The sequence below is a fragment of the Podarcis tiliguerta genome, assembly GCF_965153285.1.
Source record: "Podarcis tiliguerta genome assembly, chromosome: 7".
In the NCBI taxonomy this organism is placed as follows: Eukaryota; Metazoa; Chordata; class Lepidosauria; order Squamata; family Lacertidae; genus Podarcis; species Podarcis tiliguerta.
Window position 1 is genome coordinate 72,420,426 of NC_139540.1, and position 19,059 is coordinate 72,439,484.

A 19,059-nucleotide genomic window follows, 5' to 3' on the forward strand; every position below is an offset into this window, starting at 1 on the left:
TTCTCAGCTTCCAGGACAATGTGTGAGCATCCTCCTTGCAATTCTAGGTTAGTATACTTTTATTCATCCTGTGTACCAATCCTCAGAGTGTCAGTGCCCATATAAGACAAAATAGGTATGAAGGGGGGGGGGTGTCAGCAGACTGTGGTGCCCCAAGGTTTGCAAAAGTACACAAAGTAGAAAAAAATCAAGGGGGGAAATAAAAATAAAACAGCATTTTTTAGTGACAATGGAACACTCTGACTGACAGCAGGGGATGGTAAAGCAGGAGAGAGGGGTAATTAATTATTATTATTATTATTATTTAAATTAATATACTGACCTTCATCTGAGAGCCAGTGTGGTGTAGTGGTTAAGGGCGGTAGACTTGAAGTCTGGTAAATCGGGTTCGCATCTCCGCTCCTCCACATGCAGCTGCTGGGTGACCTTGCGCTAGTCACACTTCTTTGAAGTCTCTCAGCCCCACTCACCTCAAAGAGCGTTTGTTGTGGGGAAGGAAGGGAAAGCAGAATGTTAGCCGCTTTGGGACTCCTTCAGGTAGTGATAAAGCGGGATATCAAATCCAAACTCCTCCTCCTCTTCTTCTTCTTCTTCTTCTTCTTCTTCTTCTTCTTCTTCATCTGAAGATCTCAGCGTGGTTCACAGCATAAGAATACTGGATAGAAACACAAAATTATTAACAAAAGCAAGAACAAACCAAACCAATAATCCCCCTCCCACAAATACATTTATAGGATGTGAATCAGCCAAAGGTTGGGTTGAAGAGGAACATTTTCACTTGGCGCTTACAGGTGTAGAATGAAGGTGCTAGACAAGTTTCCCTGAGGAGAGCATTCCACAGATGGGGAACCACTACAGAAAAGCCCTTCCTCGTATTGGCACCCTTCAAACGTCTCATGGAGGAGGCACATCGAGAAGGGTCTCATATGATGATCTCAAGTAGGTTTTTATGGGGAGACGCTGTCCTTGAGGTATTGCGGTTTACAGGGAGACGCTGTCCTTGAGGTATTGCGGTTTATCCATACGGCTTTATGGATAAAAACTGGTAGGCCTGGATATAGGCCTGGTAGCTAATTGGAATGCAGTGTCCTGGAAAATGGACAACTCACTAGGAGGAACCCATTTTGTTGCACTTTGCACTTGTTTATTGTATTTAAGTACATTTCTACCTCAACTTTGTTCCTTAATATGGAGTTCAAGGTGCCCATGGAACTGAGGGCAGCACCATAGTAAAATTCAAGGTAGCAAGGACGATAATGCTATCAATGGCTACTAGCCATAATGACTATGCACTGTCTCCATAGTCAGAAGCAGCAGTGCTCTGAGTACCAGGTTCTGGAAGCCATGGAAAGGGAGTGTTGTTGTGCTTGGGTCCTGCTTGTGGGTGGTCCACAGGCATCTCGTGGGCCACTGTGAGATGCTGAACTAAATAGGTCATTGGCTTCATTGCCAGGAAGCCTCTCATCTAGGACTGAGTAGGCCCACAGCAGCCTAGGTTCAGCAAGGTTTTATCATATGCCCTGGGAGTTGCCTCTCAGGAACCAACTCAGTCAGTGATGGGGTCATGCTTTCTGGGCAATAGTGATGCTTCTGGGATTCCCCATGCTTGTCAACTATTGCACAGGCTATGTGAAGTAATCTCAGTATATCCTCATTTTCTTCTTCGGGTTATTATGATTTCTGACATATCGGCAGAGGCAGCAGACTAGATGGGCATGGTAGAGGAGAAAATGCAGTTTTCTCAGTTATGAGGGCAGAGAGCAATATATGAAACCAGCACAGCAGCATAATTTTTCAAGGCAACCAGTTTGTTATAGTCTGACGAACGGAGAGCTGCACATTACCCTTCACCCCTGAGAACCTCTTCACTCAGTCACATAGTATTCTGAGAATACTTTCCCATTGTTCATCTACATTTTATTTTAGCAGTTCCCACTTCTGCATGGGTGCTTCTGGCAATTTATGGAGTATGTGGGAGGGGCAAATAACATAGTTACTCCTCACGCCAGCTCTGCCTCACCAAGCTGGATAACCAGTTAAAGACAAAAGGACGGGGTGTCAACAACATAGTGTTAACAAAATGCCAGCGGTGGGGGCCACTAGGGGTGCATCGGAAGATGGCTGACAATAACATCTCTCCGACCCACACGAGGTAATTAGGAGGCTGTGATGGGAGTAAATAGCCTCCTTACCCCCCCACAAGGTTGGGGGGGGGCTGCCCTTGCCTGCTGTGCCCTACACCACCCCCGAATTTGTGGGGATGGGGCACTAGGCAGAAAGCCCTCCTGTGGATCTCGGCACTCCTGGACGCTGTCTCTGATCCGCGCCTCTAACTGCAATAACTTCAAAAGAAACAATTAGGAGGAAGCGAATGCACATATTTCAAGGAAGGAGGGGGAGTAAAGACTGCTAACTGAAGAGATCTCTGATAAACAAGACGGGTCGGAGGAACAAGAATAAATCATGAGAAGATCACCAAGGCTCGGTATGGCAAAGGGACTGGATGGGGGAGGGGGAAAAACTTTCCTTTCTTTCCTCTATGTGATTAACCAAGACCCCCCCCCCCCAAGTCAGAAATGCCGTTTTAATGACTTAAGCTGTGGATTTATGACTGTGTGGAGATAATTTTCTAACCAAAGCATGTTTCAAGAAGATCATGGAAAGTATAAGAGCTTTGGAATGACGCAGTTAAAAATACCGTTGCCATGTTGGCAAGTTCTGTCGGAGGACTTAAGTCTGGGAGGAGGAACAGAGCTGTTTTTATATTGTGGGTGAGACTCCTCAGAGGGACTTAAGAGCGACAGATTTGCGAGATTAATGATGGAAAGAGCGATGTTATTTATGAAAGCGATGATATATGGAAACCATCTTGATATGAGGATTGGACGTATGGAAAAATTCACACAGGATTATAATTGGTGCTTATCTGCTTAAGGAGATTATCAGAAGAGATCATAAATAAAAAAATAAAAAAAATATACGAACAAGATGAGATGTGGAAACAGCAAGATAAGACTGGATAGAATTATGAACATTATTTGGACTGATTTGGATATTAACGCAGTAGCAAGAAGATGATCGGAATCCCCCTTCGGAACTTGAAATATGGGTCCCCTCAACAAAAATTTTAAATTCGGCTTTGTAATTCGGAATTTATGTGATGTGATTTGATTTGATTTGGTTGGTCGGCTAATAAAAATTATTTAAAAAAAACACAAAAAAACAAAATTCCAGCTGTGTCTCCTGGGAGCCAGTGTGGTGTAGTGGTTAAGAGCAGTGGACTCATCATTTGGTGAACCAGGTTTGCTTCCCTGCTCCTCCACATGCAGCTGCTGGTCACACTTCTGTGAAGTCTCTCACCCTCACTCACCTCACAGAGTGTTTGTTGTGGGGGAGGAAGGGAAAGGAGACTATTAGCCGTTTTGAGACTCCTTAAGGGGAGTGAAAGGCAGGATATCAAGTCCAAACTCCTCCTCCTCCTCCTCCTCCTCCCCCTTCTATTCATGTGATCATTCTCATTCCAGTGAGAATGCATCAGATTGGCTTAGATTAGAAGAACATAATAAATCCAAAACTGCCCCAAATATTCCTAAATTCATTTTGGAGGTTCCTGCTGCATCTCAGGGAGCTTTGGTGAGAACTTACTTCAGTCTGGACAAGCACTGAAACTTTCCAAAGTGGACCATTTCAGCTTGAGATTCAGGACTCATGCAAATCTGATGAACCGCCGTAAGTTTAGTGATGATGATGATACAGTGCATTTGTGTGTGTTGTGTCTGCAGCTGGTTCACTGTTGCATTTTCTCCTTTTGATTGCTCTTCCAATGCATTGGATGTTTTGTTACTATTCCATTGTGTGTCAGCTTGAGGCTTTGGCATAAAGTGACAACTAGATTGACTAATCATAGCAACATACCCTCCAATACTCTGCTGACGAAAATGAGGACGTGTGTCTTTCGATACCAAGCTCTTGTGGGAGCTAGTTGACTCGGGACCACTAGTTGACATGGCACCACTGCAAGCCCCAGCACTGGCTGCAAGTGTCGCCTCGTTCTCTTCCCTGAGCATTATGGCAGCATTGGATGGGGGAAATAAGACATTCCAGGATCCAATCAGAAACCAGGAGGGCTTCAGTAATTCCCGGATGTCCTGGGAAAATCAGGGCAGTTGAGGGGTATGTAATAATAGAAGCAGGCTGCTGGATGCTTCTGTTTGTGTGGTCCAGAAAGTAGTGGCTCAGTATACTGGACGCACCAAACACAACATTTGTTTGGTTATGGGCTAGCTGTAGGCAGAGTGGCCAAAGTGCTTAGCAGACTCCCTATGGAATGACTTGTCGCTCACTCTCACACTCTCTACACAGAGTGTCATACTGTTATGACTTTGTTGTAAACAGCCAGATTGAATTAACAGTGTGTTGTCCTCTTAAGCCCAACACAGCCTCTGAAATTCCCCTTCCCTCAGCTTAAAGAGAAAGCTTGCTTCAGCCCCAGGCCTGCATTTAAGAACTCTGTCAGTGAGCTGCATAGACATTTAACAAGCCTAAGTATTTATGAGGTGCCTCGATCAATAATCAACAGACAGCAGAGTTTTTTAGTTTTGTATTTTTTAAAAAAAGAATTCAGATAAGTGCAACGAGGAAAAATAACTTTGATTTATTTTAAAAAGTAGGTTTATTGGAGTTTGGGTGGAAAATACTGCCTGATGTGTTGTGCCTAATGAAAAGTTTGAAGTACAACTCAATGCCAGTAGTTTCAGACAAAACCAGGTACCACCTTTTCCCACCCCCTTGAAGAAAAATTGTTCTGCAGCCAGATTGATACTGCACTGATTCTGATCATCCAATTGCTTCCAGCTAGAAGAGAGTATGGATTTAAATCTGCTTTTTATACTTCATCCTCAAAATCGAAGAGTTTTTTCTCATGCCAGCTAAGCTTGAACTGTGTCTATATAAACATAAATATGAATGCTCCAATCTATAGGAGAGTTCCCTCTTTATGTTTTGCCCTACCAAGGACACACCAGAAGCAAAGTACTCCGATGGCTAAAATGTGTGGATGATAGTTTCAAGGTTTCAATATGCAAGGTGGCAATAACACAGTTCTACTACAGCACAAACTTCTCCAATTATGGAGTCAAAACTATAGCAACTTTGGAAGTAATGGTATGGGTTCTGTCTCTTTTATCTGCACGAAGTGTATGGGAATGGCATGGCTATGTTTTGAATCACCCCCCCCCCCCAGTTCTTTTTCCTGTAGGAGCTTCCCTCTGTATTTCAATATAACTTCATGCTTCTCTTTTTATACCCCTGATAATGCCAGCACACACATAGCTGACTTCAGATGTCCTCTAAAGGATGTATAGGTTACTTATTTCCTTGGTTTGGGGGTCAGACAACTCCATACGCTCCAACATTTCCCCAATGAAAATAGAGATGTCCTAAGGAAAAGGGGGGCATTCCAGCATCAAATCAGAAACCGGGATGACTTCTTTGAATCTGGGACTGTCCATGGAAAATAGGGGCATTTGGAGGGTCTGAAACTGTACATGAAATCTGTGGGTGCATTGCAAAATGCATTGTGAATATATATATATATATATAGAAAAAGAAGATAGTAAGTTTGTTTGGTGCTGGCTCATGAAATTGTACCCCAAAACTACTGTCTGCCCCAGGAGAAAAAAATTTGTTGGCTCCATTCGGAGAACCAGCATGATATTGTGGCTGCAGGACCATTCTAAGATTGAGAGAACAAAAGTTCAGATCCCCATTCAGCACTGGGTGATAATGAGGGGGGGGGGCATCTGAGAGATATCCATGCTATACAGATGAAAGGGAGAGGAGGGATGAGGAACTGTGTTTCAGGTATGATGTGGAGACGAGACCACTTGGAACAGTCCTGCTATCCACCCAACCTCATCTTGGGGAAATATGGTTGGTGTTCTTCTGAAGAAGGCTCCTATGTAATGTGATTTGCATTTGTGATACATGCTAACTTCCTTGGTGTGACGGTGAAGTTCGGATTATTGTCTTTTATGGTTTTGTGTGAATTAGGGTTGTGAGATAAGCTCCCATACAGTTGAATCCTGGTATTGAAATATCATTGTGATAAGTGTTTCAGCAAGGCAATACAGTGGTACCTCGGGTTAAGTACTTAATTCATTCCAGAGGTCCGTTCTTAACCTGAAACTGTTCTTAACCTGAGGTACCACTTTAGCTAATGGGGCCTCCTGCCATTGCACAATTTCTGTTCTTATCCTGAAGCAAAATTCTTAACTCGAGGTAATATTTGTGGGTTAGCGGAGTCTGTAACCTGAAGCGTATGTAACCTGAAGTGTCTGTAACCCGAGGTACCACTATATACTGGTGAACAAAAGGTTGAGACTTGACAGCTGAACAGATACTTTGTGGATACTTTGCAGATACTTTGCTCTCTCTCTCTCCTCCCTCCTAACAGATAAGAAATGACATAAGCCCTCACACAAACCAGCAAACCCTTTCAGCTTCAACAATATGTTTCTTGCTCCTTTCCTCGGCCAATTTTAACCACTTGCATGCACATAAACCAACTCTTTCAGTAGAACTTCCTGCTTTCAAAAACTCAGACAAGGAACGTAAGCAAAGAATTGGAAAGTGCTTTTTTCACACTCACCCCAACTGGTTAAAAAAAAAAAAAAAAGGAGAAAGTGTTGTTGTTTTTATTTCCCCCCTAAATAGCTTTTCTCCATATTAAAAAAGGGACGCGGATGGCGCTGTGGGTAAAAGCCTCAGCGCCTAGGGCTTGCCGATCGAAAGGCTGGCGGTTCGAATCCCCGCGACGGGGTGCGCTCCCGTTGTTCGGTCCCAGCGCCTGCCAACCTAGCAGTTCGAAAGCACTCTCGGGTGCAAGTAGATAAATAGGGACCACTTACTAGCGGGAAGGTAAACGGCGTTTCCGTGTGTGGCTCTGGCTCGCCAGAGCAGCGATGTCACGCTGGCCACGTTACCCGGAAGTGTCTCCGGACAGCGCTGGCCCCTGGCCTCTTTGAGTGAGATGGGCGCACAACCCTAGAGTCTGTCAAGACTGGCCCGTACGGGCAGGGGTACCTTTACCTTTACCATATTAAAAAGGAAGTTTGTTTGTTTGTTTATTGGAGACCCTCCACTTCCAAGGGCAGGCACAGTGGGGCCTCTGCTGCTGCAGGAAGACCCGGTGAGGCCCTCCACCACTGTGGGTATGAAGCCCTCTGCCGCAGGGATTCCTGGGAGTCCCTCCACCACTGGGATGCCCAGCAAAGCCCTCTGCTTCCATGGGAATGCAAGATGGGATCCTTCTCCCCCACAGGGAGGCCGGCGAGGCCCTCCACTGCCGTGGATATATATATTGTGATATATCGAGATATTATGATGCTTAGTTGGTGATATATTGTGATATTGAAAAACCAGATATTGCCCAGTCCTAGTGTAAATGTATTTAGACTGCACATTCACAAATGAGGGGGCCTGGACTGGGTATTTCAAGTATGAATGAAGATATCATGCAAACGAAATCATTTCTATATTTTTATTTCAGAAGAAAAAGATTGAATGAGAAGACATTTCGTAACAGGAGAAGCTACTTTAAAATTTACAGCAGCATTCAAAAGGTAGGATTTCTTTTTATTCTTCCCAATGTTGCTATTAATTTTACATGAGGAATGTCAGAATTCTTGTCACATCCATGTCCCTTTCTTTTAGAGGTGCTTGCTTTTAAGATGGAGATCACTGTGCAATACAAAAAAAGAGAGCATTCCTCTGTTTTCATTATTTATCTAACTGCTTGTTCTTCTCCATAAATATTAAAAGTATACTCGATACTGTTTGAGAATATCATGGGATAGGGAGAGTTATCTGATACTTTGATATATTTTATCATCCCCCCCCCCATCAGACTCCTTCCTCCAATTATGGATAAAACACTTGAAGCTAAAGCTCTATTTCATGCAGTAAGAAAGAATGATATTTCTTCTAAATGCCAAGCAAAAGGTTTCCCCAATACAGGGAACAGGTTTAATTTTAATGTGGCATTCTTAGAAGGAAAGAAAGTTGATAAATCTAAACAGGTATACCGATAACCAGGTCTGCACAGTGTGTCCTGCTGTGTTATATGAAACTCACCAGTAATGTGTTATGGCCTGCCAGATGTTTGAAAACTCCCCTGTTTTTGCAAAATAAAAAAAAAAGCTGGTCTTGGAGAGACTGAGTGTGCTGCAGGCACACGGTCACAATGGCGGCAGATATTTTTTTAAAGTTTAAGTGATTTAGGTTTGAGAAGTTGTGTGGTGGGAGGGTTAACTTTGCCTCCCCAGAGTTATCTTCCAAGTTTTTCAAAGCAATTCTTTGGGGCTAGTTGTTAAATAATCAAAACCCAGAAGAGATCCCAGTTACAGATAAACGTAAACCTTCCAACATCCGGTAGAGGAAAATCAGAATGCATGTCTTTTGGAGCTATGTGCTTGTGGGATCCAGGTGACTGGAATACGGGGATATTTTGGGGCTGTGCTCTCATTGGTGCATCCTGGGTTCCAATCAGAAGCAGGAGTGTCCCACTCAAAGCAGAACAGTTGATGGGTATGTCATCTGGTCATATCTAGCTTTGGCCGTGAGATTGACCCCATCCACATTTTTAATCGAGTGAAGCTCTTGCATATAAGCAAACACTAGCTTTTGTCTGCTGGAGTACAGTGCTGTTTAAAACTGTGCTTAAGCCTATCTAGAAGCACAGAGCTGTGACAGCATTCAGGTGTTTTGGAAAGGGCTACAGAACAAATGCCAGCAAAGAGCTTGCAAGCACCTGCAGCATACAGGCAATCTGTGAAAAGCTAAGCGTCTCAGGATTCAAATCCAGCATTTCCCAATTCAGAGGCTCTCTTTTTCTAGTCAAAGGCAGAAATGAAAGAAAGAAGCTCAAAAGCATAACATATAGTACACTGAAAAAGAGAGAGAAGAAATCTCACTATTTCTCTTGTTTGGGGTAAATTTGCTCCCTTGCCACTCGGGAGTGCAAATAAAGAATTGGGATTCAAAGTAAAAATAAAAGATTGTTTTATGCAGAAATTTTAAGGAAGTTCTTTTCCTCCCCAGAGGGGGAGAAAAAGTTTTGTTGTTAGATGTGCTGGCTTGCAGAAATTCACTTGACAAAAAAAAGTCATGGCAGAACTTGGAAGAACACATTTGTGGTTCCTTATAAGATTAGCCCTGTTGTAGGGGAGATGGAAGAACACACAGAGTGCTCCAAATACAATGTCCTCATCCTCACCCACTTTAATTCTGAAGGGGGCTTCTAAGTCCAACTGGCTGGGCCTGCTTAGCCACCTCCTTGTGAATAGGAACTCTGATAGCATAAGGTTCCTGATCTTCATTCATTCAGTCAAATGCCCCCTTCAATGCTGTTTTTTTGTTAACTGTTGATCAGCAATACCAAGAGGCACCAAAACATTGTGGCTCCCAGGTGCTCCTTGGTTTCACATGCAGTGATGATGTATTTCATCTCTTTCCTGACAACCCACCCCACCAGCCTCCTTCTGAAACAGGGGCAGTGGGGGGGAGTGTATTAGTTGTAATGCAGTAAGATCTGTATTAAATTGACACTTCTTTCACATTTATCTTTTGAACTTCCTAGCCATTCCCAAGACGAAAAGAAAAACAAAGAAAACAGTAGAGAGGGCCTAAGATGGAAAATCAAAATGATAAAAATATATATAGTGAGAATGAATGAACTAAATGACTGACCATTTGTCACTCTTTAATCAGATTGTCGCACTGCCTGGTGGTAAGGGATGGCCTTAGCTAGCAACATGATTAATTCCTGCATGTATGTTGATCTCCATGTGCGGACACATTGGAACTTAGGAGAGATTCCCCCACTGCATATAGTGGAGCCCTTTGACTTCTCCTCTTCTAGTCCTCCATCACATGTGCATAGTGTGGATGCACTTACTGTGATGCTTCTAGCCAAACTTTACATTGGGAGTGGGAGGACTGTGATGGACCCGTAGTTTAATCCAGCCAGCCTTGTTTTGCTCCAGGGCTCCAGGGCACAAGCTAATGGTTTGCAGAGCATCATGGGTTTATTGAAGGTTTAGTGGCTGAGGAAAGGAAAGTGGGTCATGCTGAAACTTTTATTCCCTTCCTTCCTTATCCTGCTTTTCTTCTATCATGGGTTCCAAGGTGGCATACATGTATGATCACCCAGATGCTATTCACCCATCTAGGCAATGAGTAGGCTTAGACCTGCTTAGCTCCAGCTAGTGTACCTTCAGATAAAAACATGGTTTTCTTTTAAAACAATTACATCATAATGGGAGAGTAGAGGTAATGTGATTCTATACAGTAAATCCAACTACCAAGGAGTGGGAAGGTTAGCTTCCTCAGAGTGGCTGGGGAAACCCAGCCAGATGAGTGGAGTACAAATAATAAAATTGTTGTTGTTTACTGGGGCTTATCAGGCCTTTCCCAATGATCTGACAGGTCTTCACTGTGGAGCATGTGCTGCACCTGGAGTGTACATTTAAACAGTCTTGGTTAATCCTGGGAACTATGGTTTGTTAAAGGTACCAAGAATGGTTAGGAGACTGCATTCCCCTTAAAGGTAAAGGGACCCCTGACAATTAAGTCCAGTCGTGAAGGACTCTGGGGTTGCGGCGCTCATCTCCCTTTAAAGGCTGAGGGAGCTGGCATTTGTCCTCTTCTGCAGACAATTTTTCTGGGTCATGTGGCCAGCATGACTAAGCCGCTTCTGGTGAAACCAGAGCAGCGCATGGAAATGCTTTGTACCTTCCTTCCGGAGTGGTACCTATTTATCTACTTGCACTGGCATACTTTTGAACTGCTAGGTTGGCAGGATTTGGGACCAAACAACAGGAGCTCACCCCGTCATGGGGATTCGAATCGCCGACCTTTCGATCGGCAAGCCCAAGCGGCACAGTGGTTTAACCCACAGCGCCACTCCCGTTCCCCTTATGGAGCTAAAATTCTCTGACAATTCCTCTCCCCAAAGAACTCTGAGAACTGTAGCTTTACAAACTACAGTCCCCAGGATTCTTTGGGGGAAGCCACAACTGTTTAAAGTGGTATAATACTGCTTTAAATGTGTAATGTGGATTGAGCCAAGTAAAGTAACAATAGGTTATATGCACTCCCCAGCCCCCAGTAAGCACAAAATTGATTTATTTCACTGCTGTAGAGAGTCCCCATGTATCTGGAACTGCAGAGAAGAATGTAAGGTTGGCATCTCCAGACAGACTTGAACCCAACAAGAGTACTTTTTTCTAGAAATTAAGTGTCATAGGTAGCAGCAAATGCAGCAATGTTAGCTACTCATTTCTAGACGTTGTCTGTCGAGATAGCACATCTCTTCTGTGGTGATTGCATTTTCAAAGAAACTGAGTATTATCGTTGGAATGCTGAGAGAATTCAATTCGTCCTCCTATAATTGCTGGTCCAATTGCTGTGTAAAAGTGGATGTGCCAACATCACACTTCCTGAAGAGTGTCTTGAATAGAAATTATGGTGAAGAATGTGTGTTGTTGATGTGTCTACCCCACCCCACCCCCCGGTAATAATTTTGTGACCTCTCACTGTCTTTTGAGTTTTTATTATCTCACTCCACTTCAGAAAAAAAGTAAAGTTTACTATGGTGTATTCACAGTGAGAAGAGAGCCTGTCTATGGGAATGCTGCTCCCCACAAGTGTGATATTGAGATCTTGGGCTACATTGCAGGCTGCTCCTGCTGGATTTTCTGCCTTTGGCTCGTTGAATCCTATGACAATAGCTGGAGAATACAATAACTGTTATTTCAGCTGCATTATGTAACAGTGTACTTCCCCTCTTCTGACTCACAGCATGCAGACAGGCTGCAGCAGATTGAGTGTATGAGTTCAATAGCTTGTCCAATGGTCAAGAAGGCGGTTTCTGTGCAAACTGTAGAGGGAAGGGAGTGGCAGGTGGGGCTCCTCAACCTGGCTAGGTAACCCATCTAGGAGAAGAAATACTCTGCTCCTAAACCTCCGCTGCCTTGCAGGGCATCTTTGGGGAAAGAAAAGGCTAAGGAGTAAGCATTACATAAATCTGGAGTGGAGTCCCTAAGATGGTTGGATGGTGTCTCATACACCTTCTTCTGGCAACTCCTGCAGCTGGTGCCAAACATATTGCTCTGCTTTCCTTTGGACCACACCAGTGAAGCCAAGAGGGGGTATTGTCATCCAGCCAGCTTTGGACCTCCATACACACTGCCTAGGTTTGCACCCCAGGGACATCACTTCAGTGCTGCTAATGCAGTGGTTTGACTTCACCCCTGGTGGCAAGCTCCATTGTCTCTTGAGATGGGTGGATCCCAGCAACAAGTAGGATCCCAGGAAGCAGCCTTACATTGAATAGGTTGGATCAGGCCATCTAGCTCAGTATTGTCTGCAGCTTTCCACGTTTTCAAAAAAGGGTTCTTCCCAACCAAACTGGTGAATGAACCTGGGAACTTATGCATGCACATAAAGTTCTCTGCCACTGAGTTACAGCACATTTCACACTGAGGCAGATTGTTCATAGTGAGAGTTCATTGGTATTCTGAACCCGGATGTGGTAAGTTCAGGATGTTCTCAGATCAAGTAAGAGTCCATAAAAGGATCATCACTAAGTCTTTGTCTGTTCATCACAGTGATAAATGGGCTAACCTCACAGATCTAAACAAATGCATCACAGAAAGTGATATTTACAGATGACATTGCACTATGCAGTGTAGAGAAACAGGAATTGCAAGAGCTTCCAAGCAGGTAGAAGATGTTATTAGAAGAGAGATCGATCGATACAGACAAGACGGATTATAGGAGTTGTGGGAACAACAAGGCAAGAAGGAACACCTTCAATTTAGAAAATGAACCACTGCGGAAAGCGCATGAATTTAAATTTCTAGGCTCTATGATTATGAGAACAAATAAGGAAAGAAGTTAAAATAAATTTCAGAGCCAATTGCTCAAATGGCGGGGAATTATTAGGTGGTGTTGGCATTTGCCAATTACCTTGAGGAAGGAAGGCATATTAAACAATTGTTTACTCAGTTATGGTCTATGATGAGCTAGAAAAGAACACAGAACTTATTTTCTCCACAGACTTAAATTTGTCTGTTATTCCCCTGCCCTGAAGAATCTGGGCACTGCAGATCTGTGGAGAGGATTAGGAGACTTTCACAAAGACTTCTCAACACCTTCTTTAAACAATTCTTAGAATTCTTTGGAAGAATCCATGATAGTTTATTGGTATACACCAGTTACTTGTATGAATCAGAGGCAGAATCGATAGGTATAGAATACAATATAGAAAGAAATTGGGTTTCCTAGGGAAAGAAGAGCGGTGGGCTGAGGGGAACTTCTATGTCAGATGTAGCATGAAATTATTACCAATATGTGATGTCTATAGTTGATTATTAACCTAATCCCCACAACCACCTCCATGGCAGCTGCTGATCATGCTGACTTCAAACCCTTTTTAAAGCATGTATTGAATGTGTTTATGAATTGCCTTTCCCCTCTCAAGAGTATACACAATGATTAAAAACAAAACAAAACAATATAAAAACCACCAGAACCATCATTCAAACAATTCTCAGAATGGAATTTAAAACTCTTCAAGAGACAGATGCACCAAAGCAGTGTTTACAGCCTGCCTAAAGCTAGGCAAAGATGGGACTAATCTGATTTCACAATCAGAGCCCTACTGTAGAAAATACCCGGTCCCAAGTATGAACCAACCTAGCCTCTCTTGGTGGGAGGGTGGAGGAGTCACACATCAGGTGCCTCTAATGATGACCATGAATTTTGGACAGGTTTACAAGGGAGGAGAAGTTCTTCCAGTTATTCTGGCCCCGACTCAGTTATAGGTGAGAACCGGCTCCTTGAATTGTGCTTTGGAACAAATTGGAAGCCAGTGTAGATGATTCTAGACTGGTGTTGTACGGTCCATAAAGCACCTGCCTAAAACAGTCTGCTCAAGCTGAAGCTTTTGATTACCCTTCAGGAGCAGTCCCATGTAGAGCACATTGTAGTATTCCAAATTACAGGTAAATAAGGCATGGATCACTGTAGCCACATCTGCTTTCTTGGCCCAGCTGGCACACCAGCTGATGCTAAGCACAGTCTATCCTGGTCAAAACAGCCATCTGGCCTTTCAGCAGTTATAGGGGGTCAAACGGTACCCCCAAATTGCAAACTTGATCCTTTAGATGGATCCTTTAATGGAATTCCATCCATAACATGCTGTTACCTAAATCCAGCATTAGCTGTATATTGATTAGTTGTGCCTCTATTTTGTCCTGATTGAGCCTCAAGTGATTAACTCCTATGCCACATGCAGAGACAGTTTTGTGCAAGCTGATTGCATGATTTGTTGTGCATGGACTTTAAGCACTTAAATCAACAACACAACCTTGCTCATTAAAGCATGCTGAAAGCTGTTAATACAGAATTCCATATCTCTCATTACATTGTACAGAACCGCCTCTCTGTGATGTTGTTCATGAATATAATTTAGCATAAGCATCAGGGTTGGGCTCCTCCATTGCTATAATGTATTTATAAGAGCACTCGTAAAGAAAGGTGAGATTAGAAGAGCTTTGCCATATATTTATCACACACAAAACTCTTTCAGCCAGGCTGAGTTTAAATGGAGTGTCACCATCAGTGCTCTGATGCTGTTTCCTGCTTGGCAGGGGGTTGGACTCGATGGCGCTTGTGGTCTCTTCCAACTCTATGATTCTATGATTCTATGAACTTTGAAGAGAGGGTTCAAAGGAGTGGGGAAGTGTTGCCTTCCAAAGGCAACAAAGACAATGCTCAGCATTTTTCCACACTATGTTCATTGTTGAAACTGCTGCAAAACAGGTAGCACTGGTCCAGTTTTCCAGGTAACTGGAGCACACACCTATGGCTGGCTATACCATTAGGTTGAGTGATATGACTCAGGGTTCATCTAAGAAGCCTTCAGGCATTCTAATCTACTGTATAAAACCAAGATGTGAACAGAGATAAGCACATTAAGATCCTCCCCCATCACATTATCCTCTAGAATGGTACCTCGGGTTACAGATGCTTCAGGTTACAGATGCTTCAGGTTACATACTCTGCTAACCCAGGTTACCTCAGGTACCTCAGGTTAAGAACTTTGCTTCAGGATGAGAACAGATATCACACAGAGGTGGTGTGGCGTCATCGGGAGGCCCCATTAGCTAAAGTGGTACCTCAGGTTAAGAACAGTTTCAGTTAGAACGGACCTCCAGAACGAATTAAGTTCTTAACCCAAGGTACCACTGTATTAATTGGAAGGTAAACTGCTGAAGAGGGAAACCTTTTGTACTTGCAGATACACCTCCCCACCCAGTTTGGAACCCAGGAATATCAGGATTATAAATCATGGAAAGAGCTCCCCTTGTTTCAGAAGTTCATCCTCCAAGTCATGGAGGATGGGGTAATAGAAGGCAGCAGAGATTAATGCTCTCATCCTCAGTCTCTTAATTCATGTGTTGGTTTTACAAGTGAGTGGATTGCCTGAAGAGTGCTACAATGAACATAACAGAAAGCCTAAAATTGCATAAAAGCAGCAGCATGCTGACGTTCTAGATAGAGTCTAAAATTACTAATAACAATATAATGTAAAATAATAATGTCACAACATAAAAAGCACAAAAGTAGTTTTTCTTTTTCCTTTTAGCGTAAGTTCGCATCTGCTTTAAATAACAGATAGTGCAAAAAACTTGAGATAAGTTTATGATCACTGGCTGAAGTGATATTAGCTGCTGCCTAAAATCCCTGAAGAATTTTTTTTTTTTTTTTAGTCTTATCTGAATTCTTTCAGCCTCACTCAAAATTCCTTTGATGTTTTTAGGAACCTCCACATCTACCCTGGACAGCTAAATTCTTTAGCATTTGGGGGGATACAACCCCTCCCCTGAAAACTTTTCTTCTTATAAAAATCCATTTGGTCTCCCTCATATTTTGTTGCCAGTTTTGTCTGAATGTAAATATCTGTATTTTCCCTGCCCCCCTTTCTTTGGTGAAATCTATTTGCAAGTCTACTGCATATATCAGCAATATGATGTACTCTATACAAGATGCTATTCTTTATACATTTCTTTAATAATTCTTGATATAAACAATTGAAATATTGTTGATTCATAGTAGAACAAGGCAGAAGAGCCTAACAGCACAATCCAAACCTAAGATCCACTGGGATGAGTTTGGATTTGGTAGATTGGGCTTTCCTGTCTAGGCCAGGGTTCAGCTAGGGCTGCACTGACTTAAATCCCCCATCCCAGATTAGCTGGCGATAATGACAATGCAAATTGTTCACTCTGGCTCAACTGGGACTCAGCCAAGGCTCAGCTGGCAGAACTTAAACTGGCAGAATATATGGCAGCATGAGTCTTCCAAGAGGGGTCCAGGAGTGTTGCAGGGGCAGTACAGAGCAAGGGTAAATTTACCCCTATCCTAGCTCCCTTTCAGCTTGGTCATGTGACCTAGCAACCTGACAGATCTTAGTGGGCAGGAAGGGTGGTCTAAATCAAATTCCTCCAAATTCCTCTTGAACTATCTGGAGAGTATAAGTGAGGGACAAATAACACTAGAGGGATTTAAAAAAGGACTGTGAAACGTGAGAAGTATTGTTAAAAGGGAATAGAAAAAGAAAGGTTCAAATAATGACAATACAAACCTAAGAAATGCGTAAATTAATAATGACTATGAATGATTTACGGAAAAGCTGAAGGAAGTCCAGAAAAGAAAGATTTTGTGAAAAATTGGATGTGAAATTATTGTGTGATTTTGTTTTTGTTGTAAATTAATAAAAATTATTTATAAAAAAAACCAAACAAATTCCTCTTGAACTGAGTTTGGAGTAGATATAATTTATGCCAGCATAATTTATGCCAGGTTCCTATATTTAGGATGGCTGTGTAATACAGGTACATTAGGCACTTTTCAATGTGTTTCAGCTGGATATAGGCTGTACCTTCTGTTGACCGGAAGGCTTTGCATTTGTTTGTTTGTTTTTTGTGTCCCTCTCTCTGTGTATATATAATATTTAATGTTACTGTTTTAAAGGACACTGCATGAGTTATCTTCTTCCTTATGAACCAATTTTAATCATTATTAGGAAACTTTAGATGGTGATGATGATGCTGACAGACAGACAGATGATGATAGATAGATAGATGATAGATGATAGATAGATAGATAGATAGATAGATAGATAGATATAGATAGATAGATAGATAGATAGATAGATAGATAGATAGATAGACAGACAGACAGATGAGAGATAGAGCTATGTGCAGGGGAAAGTTCACTAGATTAAGATGGGGATACATGCATACATAACAAAAAGATGACACTTGAGATGCTTTATCCAGACATTCCTATCCTGAAATGGAGAAACCAACTTTTATATCTGCAGCTAATAAAGATTCAGGGCTCCATTAAGTTGGCCAGATGTGCCTTTTGATGCAGATTGGAATATGTGTCCCTGTCCAGGACTAGTAGCTGTTGAACATGGCTAGATTCATGCAACTGCAGCTGTATTGTGGCTAGACTGTAAAAAGCAAACAGATCTAACTCTCTCTCTCTCTCTAATTAAATCCACTGTGACAATGGCTATGATAATTTACTCCACACTTCCTGATTCTTCTCTCAGGGTATGTCACCAGAATGCAATTTTGGGATTGGGATTTTGAAAACTATCTATATAATTTTTTGGCCCATAGTTGAGAATGTGTTTACATCATTGGAAACATCTTTATTTGGATGGGATTTTTTTTTAATCTACTGCACTAATATCCCACCTGATCAAAGCGGTCTTAGGGTGACTTACAAGTCACAAGAATGGGTGGCAGAGGCAACCCAGAGAAAGGGTTGGAAGACAGCTGCCAGAACCACGATGAGCTGCAGTTGCTTGGAGAGGGTCCATTTTATAAAATCCGTATTGTAAAGTCAATATTTTTATCCACGAGAAATAAACTTGATTTGTCTGCGGTATAGGTCTAAGTAGGACTTTTATTGCAAAGGGTATTCACAAGGGCAAGCAGAGCTTAGCTGCAAAGCTGCAGACACGTCTTCTAACAAATTGTACTTTGATTCTAATTTAGTGCAACCGTTGTGCACCAATAAATCATCCAGAGATACGCAGCCCATATTCATTTCTCTGAAGCTGCGGGCTTTGTGCCAGTTGTTGCCTTGGAGTGTCACACTCGAACGTTATATTTGCAGCTGAAAGGTAGTTAAAGAAACAGTACATAACACTTTGGGCAATGATTTCTCTTCTCCTTTTGTCCATGATAAGTCCATCATTGAGCTTCAGGTAGAGCTCTGACTAAAATGTACTTGAATCATATACACCAGTCACAAACTCATTCTCCAAGAGTGAATTCTTATGTAGCCAAAATAGCATCATACAAACCCAGGAGCAAAGTACCAGCAGTTTTGCAGTTACCCCACAGGTAACTTGCAAAAACAGTCCATTCAGGACTGAACGTATTGCCATGAAAAGCTGACTAACTCTTGGTATACATTGCTTAAGCCTTAGTAGGCACAAAGCATCATATCAGAAATGGGTAAGAACGGCAAATCTGAGGCATGTAACTTGAGACTTCTATGCACCTCTTGTACAAAGACATTGATAGTTACCAGAGTTACTAAATCTGACTTGACTTCTCAGTTTCTTTTTCTAACAACCCACAAAGACACTATAATCAAGGAGCAAGACTTGATTCCATTTCAGTTTCTTTTTAATGAGTCCATATGGGGTTCATTACACTCAGATTTTCTAATGCTGCTCTTGCCCTTAGGGAATTAACATTTATTCTAGGGAGCAAAGTTTGCCCTCTACTTAAACCTTAGTCTGCCTCCCTGGTTTCCTTCCACCTGCCTCTTTTTCACAAAGAGTATGTTTCATGGGGAAAGCATTTTTCCCCTATCTACTTCTCTGCTCACTGAATTTTTCTGCAACCTTTCCCACCATTGTTTTGTTTTGCTCTCCTGGTTGACTTAACAGCTTTCTTTCTTTCT

The 19,059-nt window shown here is 42.4% G+C and overlaps 1 protein-coding gene across 3 annotated transcripts in view; it reads left to right on the forward strand.

The window, feature by feature from the left end:
* The window catches only part of CDH18 (cadherin 18), a 621,618-nt gene that overhangs the window by 176,511 nt on the left and 426,048 nt on the right, over nucleotides 1-19,059 (forward strand). For 2 of the 3 annotated variants that reach the window (XM_083449420.1, XM_083449424.1), the window contains exon 2: nucleotides 7,550-7,622. The gene's annotated coding sequence lies outside the window, so the exon portion shown is untranslated. The remainder of the gene's footprint in view (nucleotides 1-7,549; nucleotides 7,623-19,059) is intronic. The other variant, XM_083449423.1, reaches the window with a different exon arrangement.